Here is an 18,416-nt window from a genome sequence, read left to right as displayed (position 1 = left end):
AACTGGGCTAAGGACCGAGCCCATGACGCAATCTAATAATCCAAACGATCTCCCCCTTTGCGTCAAATGAGGCGAGAGATCATTTCTTCTGTGTTGGCTTCATTGTCTTTATTACTTTGAACAGACGAGGAATTATTGCGAGAAGTGTCTGCCGAAACTGGATATACCACCTCAGCATGTCAGTGAACAACTTCTTGTCAGCAGCACTATTCTGATCACACCTTTGAATGATCTCCAAGATATGCTCTAGGCAAGACGTTGAGAAGACGTGTTTGTCAACGAGAGCGAACATGCATTTCTGACCTTCGCCTCTTATGAACATAACAGTGTGGTACTTTGAATTGATCTTCCCCTTGACCATAGTGTTGACATTGCCTGCTCTGCACATAGTCTTCATCGTGGTTCGCTTGTGAATGGAAGAGGCAATCTCCTGGTCCATCTTCACTACCTTGTGATTGTAGCATACAAGCTTACACTTGACATGATCAATTATTGGCTGCTACTCCTGAGGATTTGACAGAAGAATGTTGTTGAGGAGTATCCAGTCATGGGGATTAAGGTTCGGTAGATCAGCAAGGGTGAAGTTGTGAACTGAGCCTTCGGTTCCTCGAATCACTTTGAATTTGACATTAATGAAATTCCCCGCTGAGTAGGGCTTCAGAACCCAGGACAAGTACCGGGGTTGAGCATACTCCAAGTAAAACTCCAGCAGATCCCCATCTACCTTCGTGTCTGGGGAAGGAATAGCAGCAGTCGAATTGAAGTAATGGAAGATAAATGCCTTTAGTGTGATTAGCATATCGAACTATGCATCCTTGGAGTTCTCGAGACCAAATGACATTACTGGATCAAGCCAAAGAATGCTTTGCTCATCGATTGTGCATCTTTGAAGCGAATCTATAGTGCAGACAGGAAACATGGGCTTTTTCTTCTCTAGGAGCTCTGCCTCCTTTCGCTTCTGCTCGAGCTCAACTTTTTGTTTCTTGTAGTTTTCTTCCATTTCCTTTTTAGAGGGATTTACCTTCTGAAAGGGATTCTTAGGATTCTCTGCATAGACATCATCCTCATTGTCTGTGTCATCCTCGCCAATCTTCTTCTTCTTTTTCTCCTTGTTACTTACCAAAGCTTCATTACACTTCGGTTCAGTAGATGGTTTCAGTCCAGAAGGAGAAATTGAGTTGTCACCTTATCTCCCCCTTGTTTCGGCTGGACCCCAGTCACCGGAACACCCTCGATACGACTAAGGATGTCCAATGCTGGTTTGAGCTTGTCTGCCAGATGGCGCCTGATAGTTATGATGATGATAGGATCGTGAGCCTCAAGGAGATGAAAGAGGATGAAGTGAACATCAGCAGCAGAACTCCGAATGACCTCCCTTTCTGACTTTAGGTCGTTGACCTCAGCAGTAGTAGTACGCAGCTTGTAGTTTTTCATTTTCAGCTGTGAGGTGCGCCTGTCTAGCTCATCCATCATATGATTCTCTACATCTAACTCAGCCTCCAGTTGAGTCAATCAATCATTGACGTTAGCATGTAAAGTTTCGTTGGCTTCTTCAATGGCCTGGCGTGCAGCTTCAAGGTTATAACGTTCAAACTAAAGGGACCATTGAAGGTTCTCCACCGAAGCGTTGACGGTTTGAGCATTCTTCGTAGCAGCAGCCTGCAAGGAATCTCGAAACAGGTGAACTTCAGAGACTAGTTTATCGACTTTTGCGGTCGCATCCTTGCACTCCTTAGTAGAAGCAACAACAGCAAGTGACGCTTGTTGACACTGTGAAGTAGAGGCTTCAATGGCTCTAGCTACAGTAGAAAGTGTGGCACTGTGTTCTGTAACAACAGAGGAGAACAAGGCCATTAATGCAGCTTCAGAATAACCTTCAGGGGAAGAGGATGAGAGCAGTTGATCAAGCTTTTCATTCACTTCCTTAAGATGACGCTTTGTTACAGGCTCATCATCATCATCATCATCATCACTTTGCACATAGTAAGGACTGAAATACGTGGAATCAAATTCCAAGTCCTCATCGCCGAGAATAGGGGTTGTTTCTGTGGATTGAGTAGGAGATAAGGGTTTGGTGGTGGCTGGAGGTTCGATTGTGACAGGTGGTTCGGTTGTTACTGGTGGATTGGGAGCAGTAAGTGTGCTCCTGTGGTAGTAGTGGTAGTAGTGGTATCTGTGAATATGGGAGTAGGGATGGGAATTGTAGTGAATGGTTGAGTGGTTGGAATGTGAAATATGGGAGGAATAGATACTGGGATGGTTACAGGTGGAGGTGAAGGAGGGTGAGAGCGAACTGGAATTTATGGGGTAGGGGAGCGAGGCGGGGTATCACCTCGGCCCGAAGCCTCATCATCAGAGCTTTCGCTCTCAGATTCTGAAGGAGGAGTGTTCTTATGTTTCAGAGGAACATACTCTGAATCTGAATCACTTGAGGATTATAGTATAAGCCTCTTAGCGGGCTTCTTCTGTTTCTTCGGTTGAGCCTGTAATGTTGCAGACGTGTCAGTCTTTCGCTTCTTGGGGGTTGCCCCTTGGTTGGTTTAGAGACAGGTCCCTTCTTTTGATTGTCAGTCTTCTTACCCCTTTTAGCTGGCTTGTCAGCCTCTTCAATGGAGTGAACCATGGCTGGCGTTAGCTCCCTTGGACCTGATGATGGATGCTTCCGGTATTGTTGGAGAACGTTACTCGACGCAGAGATACGAGCGAGCATTGCTTCGGGAATAGATCCAATAAAGGAGTACTTGGTTGGATCTGTGACAATGATTTTGGTTGTGTGAAAGGTAGCAATGGATGAGAGAAGAGAATCCGCCATTATTGGAACATGAAGGCGGTTCATTGCCCAGTTGGTGATGATCGACCAAAATCGCCCACATGAGATCTCAGAGTGCCTGGATGAAGAGACCAAGCTTTGTACCAATTGTTTCCAGATAATTGACCCATAATCTAAGTCGATCCCATGGTACAGCCCATAAAGCACAGTCTTAAAAGACTTGCTTGCACCATCTGAGCCGGCGCTTCGCTTAGAGAGTCCCTTGAACAACAACGTGAAAAGGCCATTCCATTGAGGAGGAAGGCAGGACTTCTAGAACTTTGTGATTATGGTGAGGGTTTCGGTATACCCCATCTGATAAAACATAGAAAACAATTGACCAGTGGTGATGGAGTAAGGGTTTACCAATGATTGTTCTTAAGAAAGACCAATTAGGGCACAGAAGCGGTGCTTGGAGATAGAGGTCTTCTCATTATGGATTTCGAAGTGAATCCTTTCATGAACCTTGTCGTAGTAGGCAGTAGAGTAGACAAGAGAAAGGCAGCACATTGGTACGACTTCAACTTTAGTCAGCGCCTTGACGAGAGGTGAGTATTTGAGACACTCAACAACGTATAGCATGTATGGCTCATAGATAAACGAAGTGTGGTCGATGATCAGGTTCTGTTGGGGTTTGATTGTGAGAAGTGGTTGACGAACGGAAGTATCATGAACGGACGAAGAGTCTGCCATTGTAGTAGCTTGGAGAAGATGATGAACAGTAACAAAAATCGTCGGTCTTCTTTGAGAGAGATTGGTAAGTGATAAAAGTTGAGAGACTACCATTCCAATTCCTTTTATACGTATAAGGAAGAGAGAGAAAAATCCGACTGAGATCTTGGATTATCTCAAAAATAGCAGCTGACTTGATGGATGAACAGTTGGCATGCCGAAGATGACGCAGGAAAGAGAAAGGACGTTTCCTTTTTGCACGCCATTCCATAAAATACACTTTTTCAAATCGCCAAACCGTTTGGATAATCGCTAAGTTAGCTTTCACTTTATCCCAATCGTCACTCCAAAATACGTTTGAATCGTCGTTGGTTATAATGATTTATTGAACAGCCATAAAAGAACCAGAGTGTGGAAAATTAAAAATTTTCGTGCATAGGGTGTAAAAGGTAAAGAAATAAAGCAAAATTTATGGGATAATCGGTGACGCCTTAAGTAGACATAAAACTATGGATTATGGGCATAAATCACTTCCTTCAAAGTCAAGAGAGACATTAAAGTGCTTGCTTGGTTTCCCATTAAATAATGATCAGTAACTTGCTGAGAAGTATTGAAAAGCATCTTTTGATGGTTATAAAGGGTGGCTTTCGCGTCAATTCATAATATCGATACTTGACAAAAGACCGAAACTGAATGAAGTACATGTGAGATCATTGTGATCTGTTGAACAAGTAGGTACGATAAATTTTATAGTGACAAAAGGAAATAAGGAAATCTCAGAAAAATAAACTGGATCTTCAGGGTAAGAGAAGCCTTGGTTTAAGACAAACTCATAAAGATCACTCAAAAGTAAAAAGAGATTTCATTAGGTAACAAGTAAGATCTTGAATATTAGAATTCACCGTCAATTCATTAGTGGTGTTGAGCTTTGGGTTTCACTTAGTACATAGTGGCATGAAACGAAGATCATGAACGCAAATTTTGTATAACCATAAACCTCAGTGGTTAGTACTGAGAGTCTCAGGGGTTATATTGATGAAACGAGTTATAATGGAGAAAAGTGATGGAGATGGTAAAGAAAGAGAGTGACCAAGCAGAAAACTCTAAACTCAATGTAAGTAGAGTAAGGTAGCTCATGATTAGAGTGAATATGAAAGCCTGGATTGGGAAAAAATGATTGGTATATGTCATGTTATGAAGGTTTCACTCAAAAATCTTTCGAGGCTTTAGTCAACATACAACAACATGCTTCTAGGGACTCTTAACTAATAAAACCATTTAACTGTCTTAGCTTCGCCATCGAGAATCACACTTAGACAATAAGAAAAACTTTAGATATATAAAAAAAATAAAAATAAAAATAAAAAATAATGAAAAATATTTTTGAATTTTGGAATTTTATAAGTAGAAAAGAAGTAATGAAAAGGTGTACAAAAGAACACAGTCAAAATGCCTTGTTAAGAAAAAGAAGCGAATGAGTTCTGAAGGACCGAACCCGAAATAGACCGAACGTTCGGTTCATTTTAGTTCATGGTCAAACTTCACCCGAAATAGACCGAACGTTTGGTTCATTTCAGTTCGCGCTATTTCGCTTGTTACCTTTATGGAAACGAAGGCGATTTTGGTACATATTCAGCTTGCATCATTCCTAGGCCTTGTAGAATTTTATTGAAGCTTGCTTCGAGTAATGCCTTAGTGAATATATCTGCTAGTTGATCAGTCGTTCTGACGAAGTGAATTTCGACGTTACCATCTTCGACGTGATCCTTGATGAAGTGGTACCTCAGTGCTATATGCTTAGTCTTCGAGTGTTGCACTGGGTTGTGATAAATCCTAATTGTGCTTTCAGAGTCGCAATATAGTGGGATTTTCTTCATGTTTAGCCCGTAATCCCTAAGCTGACTTGGTATCCATACGACTTGAGATGTGCATGATGCTGCAGCAATGTATTCAGCTTCTGAAGTGGAGAGAGAAACATAAGTTTGTTTCTTCGATTGCCAACTAACCAATTTACCATCTAGAAATTAACATCCTCCTGTGGTGATTTTGTGATCTAATCCACAGCCACCTAAGTCAGCATCTGAGAATGCTTGAACAAAGAATCCTGAGTTGGTTGGATACCACAGACCGAGAGAGGAGGTTCGCTTCAGATAGCGAAAGATGTTTTTCACGGCTTGTAGATGAGGTTCGCGTGGGTTGGCTTGAAATCATGCACAGTAACTGACTGAGAACATGATGTCAGGTCTACTGGCTGTAAGATACATCAGAGACCCAATCATTTGTCGGTAGAGCGTCATATCAGCTACTGGTTTCTCCAATGAGGGTGTAAGCTTTGTCCCAAAGGCCATAGGCACTTTCACTTTGGAGTCTCCCATCATCCCAAACTTAGCCAATAGAGTCTTGGTGTAAGCCTCCTGATTAATAAAAATGCCTTCGGGTCCCTGTCTAATGTTTAATCCAAGGAAAAAGTTAATTAGACCCATTGAGCTCATCTCAAATTTAGTTTCCATCAACTTCCTGAATTCAGCTGTTAAGCTAGGATTCGTGGAGCCAAAGTTGATGTCATCAACATAAATTTGGACTATCATAAGGTGTTTACCTTCTTGCTTGCGAAAGAAGGTTGGGTCAACCGAACCTTGTTTGAATTTGGACATTTCTAAGAAACAAGTGAGAGTTTCATACCATGCTCTGGGAGCTTGTTTTAGGCCACATACAGCTTTGTCAAGGACATAACAATGATCTGGATACTTGTCGTTCATGAAGCCTGGCGGTTGCTCAACATACACAGTTTCTTCAAGTTCCCTGTTGAGAAAGGCACATTTGACGTCCATCTGATAGACTTCAAAGTTCTTGTGAGCTGCATAGGCAAGAAAGATACGAACAGACTCTAATCTTGCAACTAGAGAGAAGGTCTCTTCATAATCGATGCCTTCTTCCTGACAGTATCCTTTGACCACCAGCCCTGCTTTGTTACGAATGACATTCCCCTCCTTGTCCATCTTGTTTCTGAATACCCATTTGAGACCGACAACCTAAGCATCCTTTGGAGTTGGAATAAGACGCCATACTTTGTTTCTTTCAAACTCATTTAACTCATGTTGCATGGCTTGAACCCAGTCTGAATGATCAAGTGCTGAGTTAACAGTCTTCGGTTCAACTTTGGAAACAAAGGAGTTAAACATGCAAAACTCTACTTGAGAAAAGAGTGCAGCTTGTTTCGCTTTGATTTGAGATCGAGTTAACACTTTTTCTTAAGATTCCCCTATAATTTGACTTTGAGGGTGATCTTTGGTCCATTTGATAAGTTGTGGATAATTTGGATCGGAAGTGGGATCCAATTCGACATTTGTTTCTTCTTCTAACTCAGACATAATGTCATCATCATTGACGTTGGTGTTCTCCCCGTCGAAGGATGACTCCGGTTCAGTAACTGTATTGGTATTACCTCTTTTGATTGGAATTTCAGAAGAGCTTCAAGAATGAGACAATAAGTTCTCCCCCTGGAACGATGAACCTCGATCATGATGAGGAGTTGGACCCACTCCCTGGTCATTAGGACGGTTACTTGAAGGTTCGCTTGCTTCTGGCCTTTCAGTTTCGTTGGATTGATCATCAGCCATCGTTTGAGCAGTGTCGTCGATAATTTGTTTTAGATTATCAACTTTTTTGTCTTTTGTAGTAGATTTAGAGTCAATCGCTTTTTGCGGCTCATCAAACAGAAGCATATATTGCTTGAAAAGATTTGAGATAGAGGTTGTAACTTGACCATTCTTTGGAAAGATCTTTTACGTTGTATCTTCTGTTGATTTCATCTTCTTAACATAACTATCGTCAAACGTGACATAGTATGTTTCTTCAATCTTCTTTGAGCGCTTATTGAGAACACTATACACCTTCGAGTTCAGGGAGTAGCCTAAGAATATTCCTTCATCATCCTTACCATCGAACTTGTTTTGATTCTCTCTGGAGTTGAAGATGAAGCATCTTGAACCGCACACATCAAAGAATTTCACATTTGGTTTACAATTAATCAAAATCTCGTAAGGTGTAATGGAGAATCGCTTGTTCAAATACGATCTGTTTAGAGTGCAACATGCAACGACAATTGCATCAGCCCAGAAATACAAAGGTAAGGACGCGAAGCATAGCATTGTTCGAGCTGCTTCACACAGAAACCATTCTGATGTGGAGTATAAGGGGCTAAAAAATGTGATTCGTCCCCTTTTCATCAAGAAAGTCTTCAAAATCTTTGTTCTGGAATTCCAAGCCATTGTCGCTTCTCACATTACGAACGACTTTTCTTAGTTGTGTTTCTATCTATTTTATAAAGAGCTTAAGCTTTGGAGTAGATTCAGACTTTTGCTTCAGGAAGAATACCCATGTAAATCTAGAGAAATCGTCCACTATAACCAGAATGTATTTGTTCCCCCTAATGCTTTCAATGGACGATGGACCACACAGGTCAATATGCAGCAGCTCCAATGTTTCTATCACCTTAGTATTGATAAGAGAAGGATGACTTTGCCTACTCTACTTTCCCATTTCACATGATGCATAAAGATGTTCTTTATCAAACTTTAGAACTGGAAGACCTCGAACGTGATCACCCAAAACCAACTTGTTCATATCCTTGAAATTTAGATGAGAGAGTCTTCTATGCCATAACCAGCTTTCATCAAAGTGAGCCTTTGTGACTAAGCAAACTGTTGGTTTGCCTCGAATTGGATTAAGGTTCAATGGATACATTTCCCCCTTTCGCTTTGATTTCAGCAGAACGTTATTAGATTTTTTTCTCGACAATCTCTGAGCCTTCATCGTCAAATGATACTTTCAATCCAGTACCAACTACCAGCTGTGATACACTGATAAGGTTGCGTTGGAGCCCTTCAACATAAGCCACTTTTCTTATAGAGAACTCGCCATTAGTGATCATTCCATAGCCTTTAATAGTACCAAATGAGTTTCTGCCATATTTCACAATACCACCATCCTTGAGAGACCGAAATTACCTTAGTTCTTCCTTCCTTCCTGTCATCTGACGTGAGCAGCCACTATCAATGTTCCATTCTTCGTCAAACTGCTCGTCACAAATAACCTGTAAAATAGTAAGCAGATTTAGGAACCCAAAGTTTCGCGGGTCCTTGTGAGCCTTTTACAGGACATGGAATAGTAAGAGAAATATCAACCATGTATGTGCGTTTAACTAAAGTTGTTTCATCTTTTCTTTTTATGGTGAAAGCTTTAATTTTTGTTGATTTAATAGGATTAGAATTAGTGGTGTTGATTCCATCATTCTTTTGGATCTCTTTTGTAAGACGGTGGTGTTCAGGAAAGATTTTTCCTTTTCCCTTTGAATCAATTGAAGGTCGAGAATTTGAATGGGAAGTGACTTTGGATCCCCTGTGTTTCTGATTGGACTTGTATGGATGGGGACCGAAACTACTCTTTCGGTTGTAGTTGTATGGAGAGTCGAGACCTTTCTTTCGGTTGTTATAACTTCAAGGACCAAAACTATCCTGTCGGTTCCTTTCGGTCGAGGGACCGAACCTCTCTTTTCGGTTCCTTTCGGTAGATGGACCGAAACCTTCCTTTCGGTTCCTTTCAGTCGAGGGACCGAACCTCTCCTCTCGGTTCCTTTCGGTAGTGGGACCGAAACCATCCTTTTGGTTGGTGTTTTTCTGAGGACCGAAACTACTCTTTCGGTTCATTTCCGTCGTGGGACCAAAACTCCCCTTTTGGTTCATTTCCGTTGTGGGACCGAAACTCCTCTTTCGGTTCCTTGATTCCTCTTGCGATTTGTGCTTCCTGTCTATCCTTATAAAGTGAGGATTTTGGGATTTCCAAAACTGTTTTCTTTCAGAGAGATTCTTCTTGTATCTCAGATTTCTTTGATGCTTTCGATTAGCCGCCTGTTTGGGATTTCTATGAATGTTGGCCTTTCTTTTTGAAGCATGAGCACAACATTCACTTTTTTCTGAGGATGTTTCACTAGTGGTTTGCACCGGTTCTCCCAATGAGGTTTTGGTTCCACTTGTGCTCGGCACATCATATCTTTTAGGCTTATTTAGTGGTTCAGGTATATATCTACCTTTCACTCTCCATGAGGTTTACTGAGATAGGCCCTTAGTCTCGTCAGCATTGTCTGTTGGGGCTGACCAGAAAAACTCGTCACATATGCCAGCATTGTCTTCTTCCACCATAGCTGTCAATTCTACATTTTGTTGTGGAGTGACACCCGGAACTGTGTAGACTTGATTTGGAGTGGTTTGTACCTTTTGGTACCCAACAACTTTACCTTTGAGAATTTTGGTTTTGTCAGTAGACGAGCGAGCAAACTCAACATAGTTTTCAGAAATCAGGTTTTTACGTGACTTAGGTTCGCTTTTGACAAATTCGGAACAGTCCACCACATCCTCTACAGAGATTTCACTCAGGTCGTCATCCTTGTTAAGTTCAGATGCATTTTCAACATCAATTTTATTTTACAAACTTAATTTGGCATTCAAAGAGACAAATTTAAGTACGGTTTCAGTTCTTAATTTCAATCTATCATTTTCGTCTAATAGATTTTTGAGCATGTCCTTGTGGTCTTTGGACTTTATGTAGGATTCAATTTTGTCCAGACCTATTTTATATGCTGGCGAAACCTCATCAGAAGATACAACGCTTTCACAGTTGTAGGCTTCAACATCGATTTCATCCTCCTTTAACTCAAGGAAGGGTAAAATCATGCGATGTATCTTCTTTCCTATTTCACAATCAAGATGCAACTGAGTGATGTTAAAATAGAGTCTTTTAGCAATTAAACAAAACACATTTCACTATTTAAGAAGTTTAAGATTGTCTCTTTGCAAATAAATTGAATCATCCTTAGACCTAATCCACTCCTTCTCATTTTTCTCGATCCACATCATCCTTTCCTTACTCTTTGATGAAATCCTGCTAATTTGATCACTTATGTTAGAATTTGTGACACGGGTTTGGGTGAGACTACTAATTAGATCCAAATGAAGGGAATGCCGGGTGGATCGAAGAAGAGCCCGAAGATGAGCATCCAATCCCTTGATCACCTCGCAGAAGGCTTTTTTGATGGATCTGACTCCGAGCCTGAAGTCAACAACCTACCGCTAGTAGGTCATGCCCCGAACAACAATCCCCGACCAGCTTTTCCAGGTCCTACTCCCTTGTGGGCAACCAACTTGAATCGCTAGAGTGACGAACAGGGACAACCCTTACCCTACTTTGGGGACCGAACCTTTTACAACGTCAGCGATGGTGGCTCTGCTGACCGAGCTCTGCCCGTCATTATCCGCAGAATAGCTCGTAATGTGGAACAAGGTCGAGCAGCCATCGACCGGGTCATGGAGATTGATGCCAACTCTGGTGTTAATACAGTCCGCATCCACCGTCTTGAAGAAGACATGGAACGGACCCGGAGAACCAATGAAACCCTGTAGCAACAGCTGGCTGCCTCCCGAGCTGAAGTCGTGGAACTTCGAGCCTGTCAGAGAACTCAGGATCGACACCTTCAAGAGGTGTTTCGTCAAGTGTCAGACCTCAGGGCTCGCCCGAGGAATTCCCATCGCCGTTAGATGATGTCTAGTACATCTCTGTCTTTTGGTTAAGGAATAGCCTTTAACATCTGTGCTCTAAGTAGCACTTGTCTGTAAAATATTCCTAACTTGCAGTACTCTAATTAGGAATCTAAGGACTGTCAAACTTTCTATATGGTATGATGTAAGACCTACTGTTTGGTCGATTTTCCCTGAACTTATTACATCAGTAATACCAGTATTATTGGAATCTATCTATCTGTGGGAAAAATCTGTACATTTGTGTTTCCTACTAATATTCCTTGTTGTGATCTCAAACACTCATTCAACTGTTGGGCTATGGTTAGTTAGTCCATGTGTCACTCTCATGATTGCTTACAAATTGATTCTTACCATTTTCCTATCTTTATAAACTTATAGCTGAAAGATGCCTCCTCGCAAATCTCCCAGGAATAACCCTACACCTCCACGGCCTCCACCACCTCCGGTCATCGATACTGCAGCCCTGAATGCTGCCGTAGCTGCAGCAGTGGCAACTGCCATGGCTCAGTATCACTTTTCTGATGCCAGCAGAGGTGGAACCCCGGTTGAATCTATTCCGGTTGAAATCCCTGTGCGCTCGAGAGAGTGCTCCTACAAGGATTTCACCAACTGCAAGCCGAAGTCCTTTCATGGGACCGGCGGAGTCATTGCCCTCTCGCAATGGTTCGAGAAGACTGAATCAGTCTTCGAAATCTATTCATGCCCTGCGGCGAGCAAAGTCAAATATGCCGCATGCACCTTTGAGGGAAAGGCCCTAACGTGGTGGAACGGCCACGTTAAAGCTCTAACTCTCGTTGTGGCCAACGACATGGGCTGGGAAACGATGAAGGACCTCATGACTGAGGAATACTGCCCGAGGGGCGAAGTCCAGAAATTGGAGCAGGAACTTTGGAACCTGACCATGAAGGGCACCAACGTGATCGCTTATACTGCCCGATTCAGCGAGCTGGTGGCCCTCTGCCCCAATATGGTTCCCACTGAGGGGAAAAAGATCGAACGGTACATATGGGGGCTAGTGACTCCGTACCAGGGGAATGTCCTAACATCAAACCCCGCTACCTTCGATAGTGCCAAGCGATTGGAACAACGACTCATTGACCATGGAGTCAAAACCCCTGCAACAACAACCACCCTAGCCATCTCGGAACCCTCCAAACCCGCTGACACCAAGCGGAAGTTCTGGGATGACAAGAAGAAGCAGCGAGCTGCCAAGAAGCAGCAAATCGTTGCAGTGCATGCCGCGGTAACCCCTGCTGCTGTCACTGCTCCGACGAAGCAGTATGCTGGAAGTTTGCCTAAGTGCAACAAATGCAACTTCCACCACAACGGACCCTACCGTGAAATGCAGTGTTCTAACTGCAACAGGAAAGGACACACCGTCCGTTTCTATAAGTTCCTGGCACAACTGATCACCCAAGTCCCCGGCTCTGGCGTGAGCCCGACCTGCTATGGATGTGGTGAAGCATGCCACTTTAAGAGGGACTGCCCCAAAGCGAAGAATGCTGGAGGAGCAGGGAGGGTACTAGCTATAGGCCATGGGGAAGCAGTTGCTGACCCGACAGTGGTGACTGGTACGTTCCTCCTTGATAACTCCTATGCATGCATTCTGTTCGATAGTGGAGCGGAGCGAAGCTTCGTAAACCATAAATTTGCTCGCATGCTTAAGCAACAACCACACGCACTTAAGGAACAATTCACAGTAGAAATGGCTAATGGAAAAACTGAAAGTACGAATAGCATATACTTAGGTTGTATCCCAACTCTAGATAACCATTCATTCCCAATCGACCTCATGCCGGTCTCAATAAAAAGCTTCGACGTTATTATCGGCATGGATTGGTTAAGTCTTCATCGCGCTGGCATCATGTGCTACGAGAAAGCAGTCCGTCAAAACCTCCCGTCTAACGAAACTCTTATAGTCTACAGCGACAAACCTAGTGTGAGTCTTCACATCATATCATGTATTCAAGCCCAGAAATATCTGCGCAAAGAATACCACGCATTCCTTGCTCACGTCGTCGACACGAACCTCGAAACAAAAGAACTAAAGAACATCCCAGTACTGAGCGACTTCCCCGACATTTTCCCAGAAGAACTACCTGGATTACCTCCGCCACGACAGGTCGAGTTCAGAATCGACTTAGTCCCAGGAGCTACCCCAGTAGCCAAGTCGCCCTACCGCTTAGCACCAGCTGAGATGCAGGAACTCTCTGGTCAACTTAACGAACTGCGCAGTAAGGGCTTTATAAGGCCGAGCTTCTCACTTTGGGGAGCACCGGTCTTGTTCGTTAAGAAGAAAGACGGATCATTCCGTATGTGTATCGACTACAGGGAACTCAACAAACTGACGGTCAAGAATCGTTACCCTCTGCCTCACATAGATGATCTATTCGACAACCTGCAAGGGGCGAACTATTTTTCTAAGATTGATCTAAGATCCGGATATCACCAGTTACGAGTGCTAGAGGAGGATGTGCCAAAGACAGCCTTCCGAACTCGTTACGGACACTATGAGTTCGTGGTGATGCCATTCGGATTGACCAATGCGCCCGTAGTCTTCATGGATCTGATGAATAGAGTATGCCGACCTTACTTGGATCAGTTCGTCATCGTTTTCATTGACGACATCCTGATCTACTCCCGAAGTAAGGAAGAACATGGCGATCACCTCCGACAAGTTCTAGAGACATTACGAAAGGAGAAACTTTATGCGAAGTGCTCGAAATGTGAATTTTGCATCCGAAGAGTCGAATTCTTAGGACACGTGGTAAGCGAAGAGGGAATCCACGTGGACCCATCCAAAATTAAAGCCATTGAGAACTGGTCAGCACCCAAGACGCCTACAGAAATTCGTCAATTTCTAGGTCTCGCTGGCTACTACCGCAGATTCATTCAGAACTTCTCCCGAACAGCGAAACCTCTTACGACCCTGACCTAGAAAGGTGTGGCCTTTGACTGGGAAGAGAAACAAGAGAGAGTGTTCCAAACGCTCAAGCGAGCCTTGTGCACCGCGCCAATACTATCCCTTCCCGAAGGAATAGAAGACTTCGTAGTCTATTGCGATGCATCGAATCAAGGGCTCGGGTGTGTTCTGATGCAGCGAGGTAACGTCATCGCCTACGCCTCGAGACAGTTGAAGACACATGAGGTTAACTACTCGACCCACGATCTTGAACTAGGAGCAGTGGTGTTTGCTCTGAAGATCTGGAGACATTACTTGTATGGAACGAAAAGCACTATCTTTACCGACCACAAGAGTTTACAACACATTTTCGATCAGAAGGAGCTTAACATGAGACAACGACGGTGGGTCGAGCTACTTAGTGACTACGAATGCGATATTCGTTATCATCCGGGTAAAGCCAACGTAGTAGCAGACGCCCTAAGTCGGAAGGAATATTCTGGCCGCAAAGTCAAGTCATTGTCAATAACCATCCATTCACACTTGTCTAAGCAAATTCAGGCGGCTTAACTTGAAGCCATGAAACCTGAAAATGTGACGAGTGAATCCCTTAGAGGAATGGACAAGAATTTAGAAGCCAAGGGTGACAAAGCCTTATATTTCATGAACCGGATCTGGACACCGAAACACGGTGGTTTCCGAGACTTGGTCATGACCGAGGCGCACAACACTCGGTATTCCGTCCACCCAGGTTCAGATAAGATGTATATGGATCTTAAAAAGCTATACTGGTGGCCTAATATGAAAGCAGAGATTGCTACCTTCGTAAGTAAATGCCTTACTTGCGCAAAGGTTAAGGTCGAGTACCAGAAGCCCTCTGGTTTACTACAACAACCAGAGATTCCAGAATGGAAGTGGGAGCGGATCACTATGGATTTCATAACCAAGTTGCCCAAGACAACGGGTGGACTTGATACCATATGGGTCATCATCGATAGATTGACCAAGTCTGCACACTTCCTGCCTATCAAAGAAACTGACAAGATGGAGAAACATACGAGAACATACATTAGGGAAATCGTACGGCTACATGGTGTACCTATGTCCATTATCTCCGATAGAGATAGTAGGTTCACCTCAAGATTTTGGCAATCACTGCAACATTCCCTAGGAACAAGGCTGGACATGAGCACAGCCTACCATCCACAGACCGACGGACAGAGTGAGAGGACCATCCAAACACTGGAAGATATGTTGCGAGCCTGCGTGATTGACTTTGGGAAGGCATGGGATACTCATTTACCCCTTGTTGAGTTTTCTTATAATAACAATTATCACACGAGCATCAAGGCTGCCCCATTTGAAGCCCTCTACGGCCGAAAATGAAGATCCCCTCTGTGCCGGGCTGAGGTGGGTGATACCCAATTAGCCAGGGGGCAAGCTTCCGACAGTACTCTCACCGGTCCGGAGATCATTCGGGAAACGACAGAGAAAATCATTCAGATTCGTGAACGATTGAAAGCCTCTAGAGACCGACAGAAGAGCTACGTTGATAAACGAAGAAAACCTTTGGAATTTCAGGTGGGAGACCGAGTTCTTCTCAAAGTCTCACCCTGGAAGGGCTTGATACGCTTCGGCAAGCGTGGGAAGCTTAATCCGAGGTACATAGGGCCTTTCGAGATTCTTGCAAGAGTCGGCCCCGTAGCTTACAAACTCGACCTACCCGACACACTTCGTAACGTACATTCTACATTCCATGTATCTAACTTGAAAAAGTGTCTGTCCGACGAGACTCTTGTAATCCAACTCGACGAGATTGAGATCAATGAGAGCCTCAACTTCGTGGAAGAACCGGTAGAGATCATGGACCGTGAGGTCAAGCAGACGAAGTAAAGCCATATCCCTATAGTGAAGGTTCGCTGGAACGCCAAGCGAGGACCGGAATTCACTTGGGAACGCGAGGATCAGATGAAACTGAAATACCCTCATCTTTTCGCTTAAATTTTGTAACTTCATATTTGCTTAAATTCTAATTTCGGGACGAAATTCCTTCTAACGGGGGGATGATGTGACAACCCGAAATTCCCATTTGTACGAACATTATCTATTCAATAGAAGCTAGTCCAGTTTCAATGAATTTCAAACTCTTCCGAATAAGTTGTGTACATTAGGGTTTACGTTTAAGGAGATATCAGGAGAGTGGATGCTCCTGGGTTTGTGAAACTTGAACATTCCAAGTCTCATAATGTTATAGTCCAAATTCGAGAATAAATATATTTTCTGTCAAAATATTTTAGAACTATAAATAGATTTCTGAACTAAATTCAGTCATTATTCACATTTCCAACTAGAGAAAAGCCATTTTCTCTCTCACGGATCTTCGGGTTTTTATCCCAAATCGTGAGTCTACTTTCCTAGATGTGTTTTAATACTTGTTATATGCTTAATAACATTGTTTACATGCCAAATATGAAAGATCCGGGAGTTTACCGCCCAAGAACGTTCTTCGGGAGTAAACTCCAAAACAAAGCCTAAAAGCTATCTAGTCCCATTTTGTTGTTAGGTAACTAGTAAAGGACATTATGTATGATCTTTTAAGGCTAGAACACAATCAAGAACACTTAGCTTTTGGAGTTTACGGCCCAAGATTTTCTTGGACCGTAAACACCATTTTTCAAGGGCTTAAAGTGCCCTAAACACCCCTTAAGGCTTTAGACATTAACCCTCTATTACTTGTAGCTTGAATGGGGAGTAAAACACATCAAGATCATCCCTAAAAGGGAGTTTACGGCCAAGAAATACTCTTGGGCCGTAAACTCCAAGTAAAGGCACCAAAGTTGCCTAAAGTCCCCTTTAGCCTAAAACAAAAGTCTAGAAATTATCCTTTGTGTGCAAGAGGCTTAAATGAATTAAAACACCTACCCCATAGGAGTTTACGGCCGTAAACTCTAGGGATATGGCCTTTAGGCCGTAAACTCCTCAAAGGAGCATTCTAAGGCCCTAAACTACCTAAAGGATTAAACCACAAATGCTAGGCTTATTCTAGAAATCATTTGACACTTTAAAACACCCAAAACCACCAAGAGTGGATTTCACGGCCATAAACTCAAGGGTTTACGACCGTAAACTCCAAGGGTGGGGTTTTTTGGGTGGTAAACACTTATTCAAGGTTCTTGGAAGCTTCAAACCCTTTTGCCTTGTCCCGTAGCAACTTAGATGCAACCATTAGGACCTATAACACTTATACAAAGTGTTTACATGTTCCTAAGTGTCCCAACTTATTTCATTAAGTTATTATTTGGCTAATTATATATATATATATATATATATATATATATATATATATATATATATATATATATATATATACTCATTATATGATAACTAGGCTCGTGCGTGTGACCAAGTCTCCGTTTGCCACCTAGCACGGTATCCGACACTACAATCCAAACCACTCACCATAAGTGAGTTCATACCCCTTTAATTAACCTTTGAAATGCTTTTAAATGTTTTAAATACTTTATAGGGGGGATACAAGTTAAATACTTATAGTTATTGCATCAATCACATGTGATTGCATTAATCACATGTGATTAATAACTAGAAAACCAATGATTTGTTCATTGTTCCAACTGTTTTACTTCAAAATGTTTTACTAACTCTTTTACTTATTAAATGCTTTTATTAAACTTTAGTTTATTCCTTATAAATTGCATGCCCATATATGTATAGATATATAAGAAATGTTTAAAGGGCTTAGGAAGACCATCCGCCCTATTTCCTTTTTCTCGATTTGGATGTGGTCTGGTGGGATTTCGGGTAACTGTCTGAAGGTCGTTTCAATATTACTTATATATCATATATACATATATAGACATAAAAGTACTTCCATATTTATACTTATCAGTACATCATTAGTGAATTACCATCGGGGTAACACATGATCATATACAACTATACTAGAAAGAGAACATATACAACTATACTAGGGAGAGAGCATATACAACGATACTAGAACATGTAACATTACATATACATGAACACGTTAACAATTGTGATCCACTGTGTCGGAGCATGCCTTAAATGTCATGGCCCGAGTTGTAGCCAGAATTCTCTTGGAGGGAGAGCGTGAGTTTGCGTATAGATCTATATTGGATTGACTATCCTACACCTTGCTGCTAGCTACAGCCGGACCTGCAGGTCTGTGGGTGCCTAACGTCATTTCGTTATTACGACCATTCATTATGTCGTTGTTACCAGTCGATAGTATGGTGCAATTTATCACATTATACCTTAATATAAATCCGGTTTAAGGTAGTTAGTACAGCAGTAGTTCCTATAATACAAAACTACAGTACTACAATGATTTACCCATTACATATTTTTAGTGATAACCTCACTTAAACATTAATGTACAAACTATATTTGTTAAATGATA

Source organism: Lactuca serriola, chromosome 3 (assembly GCF_051521515.1).
Source record: "Lactuca serriola cultivar US96UC23 chromosome 3, Lser_US96UC23_V15, whole genome shotgun sequence".
In the NCBI taxonomy this organism is placed as follows: domain Eukaryota; kingdom Viridiplantae; phylum Streptophyta; class Magnoliopsida; order Asterales; family Asteraceae; genus Lactuca; species Lactuca serriola.
Note: the sequence above shows the minus strand (reverse complement) of the source record.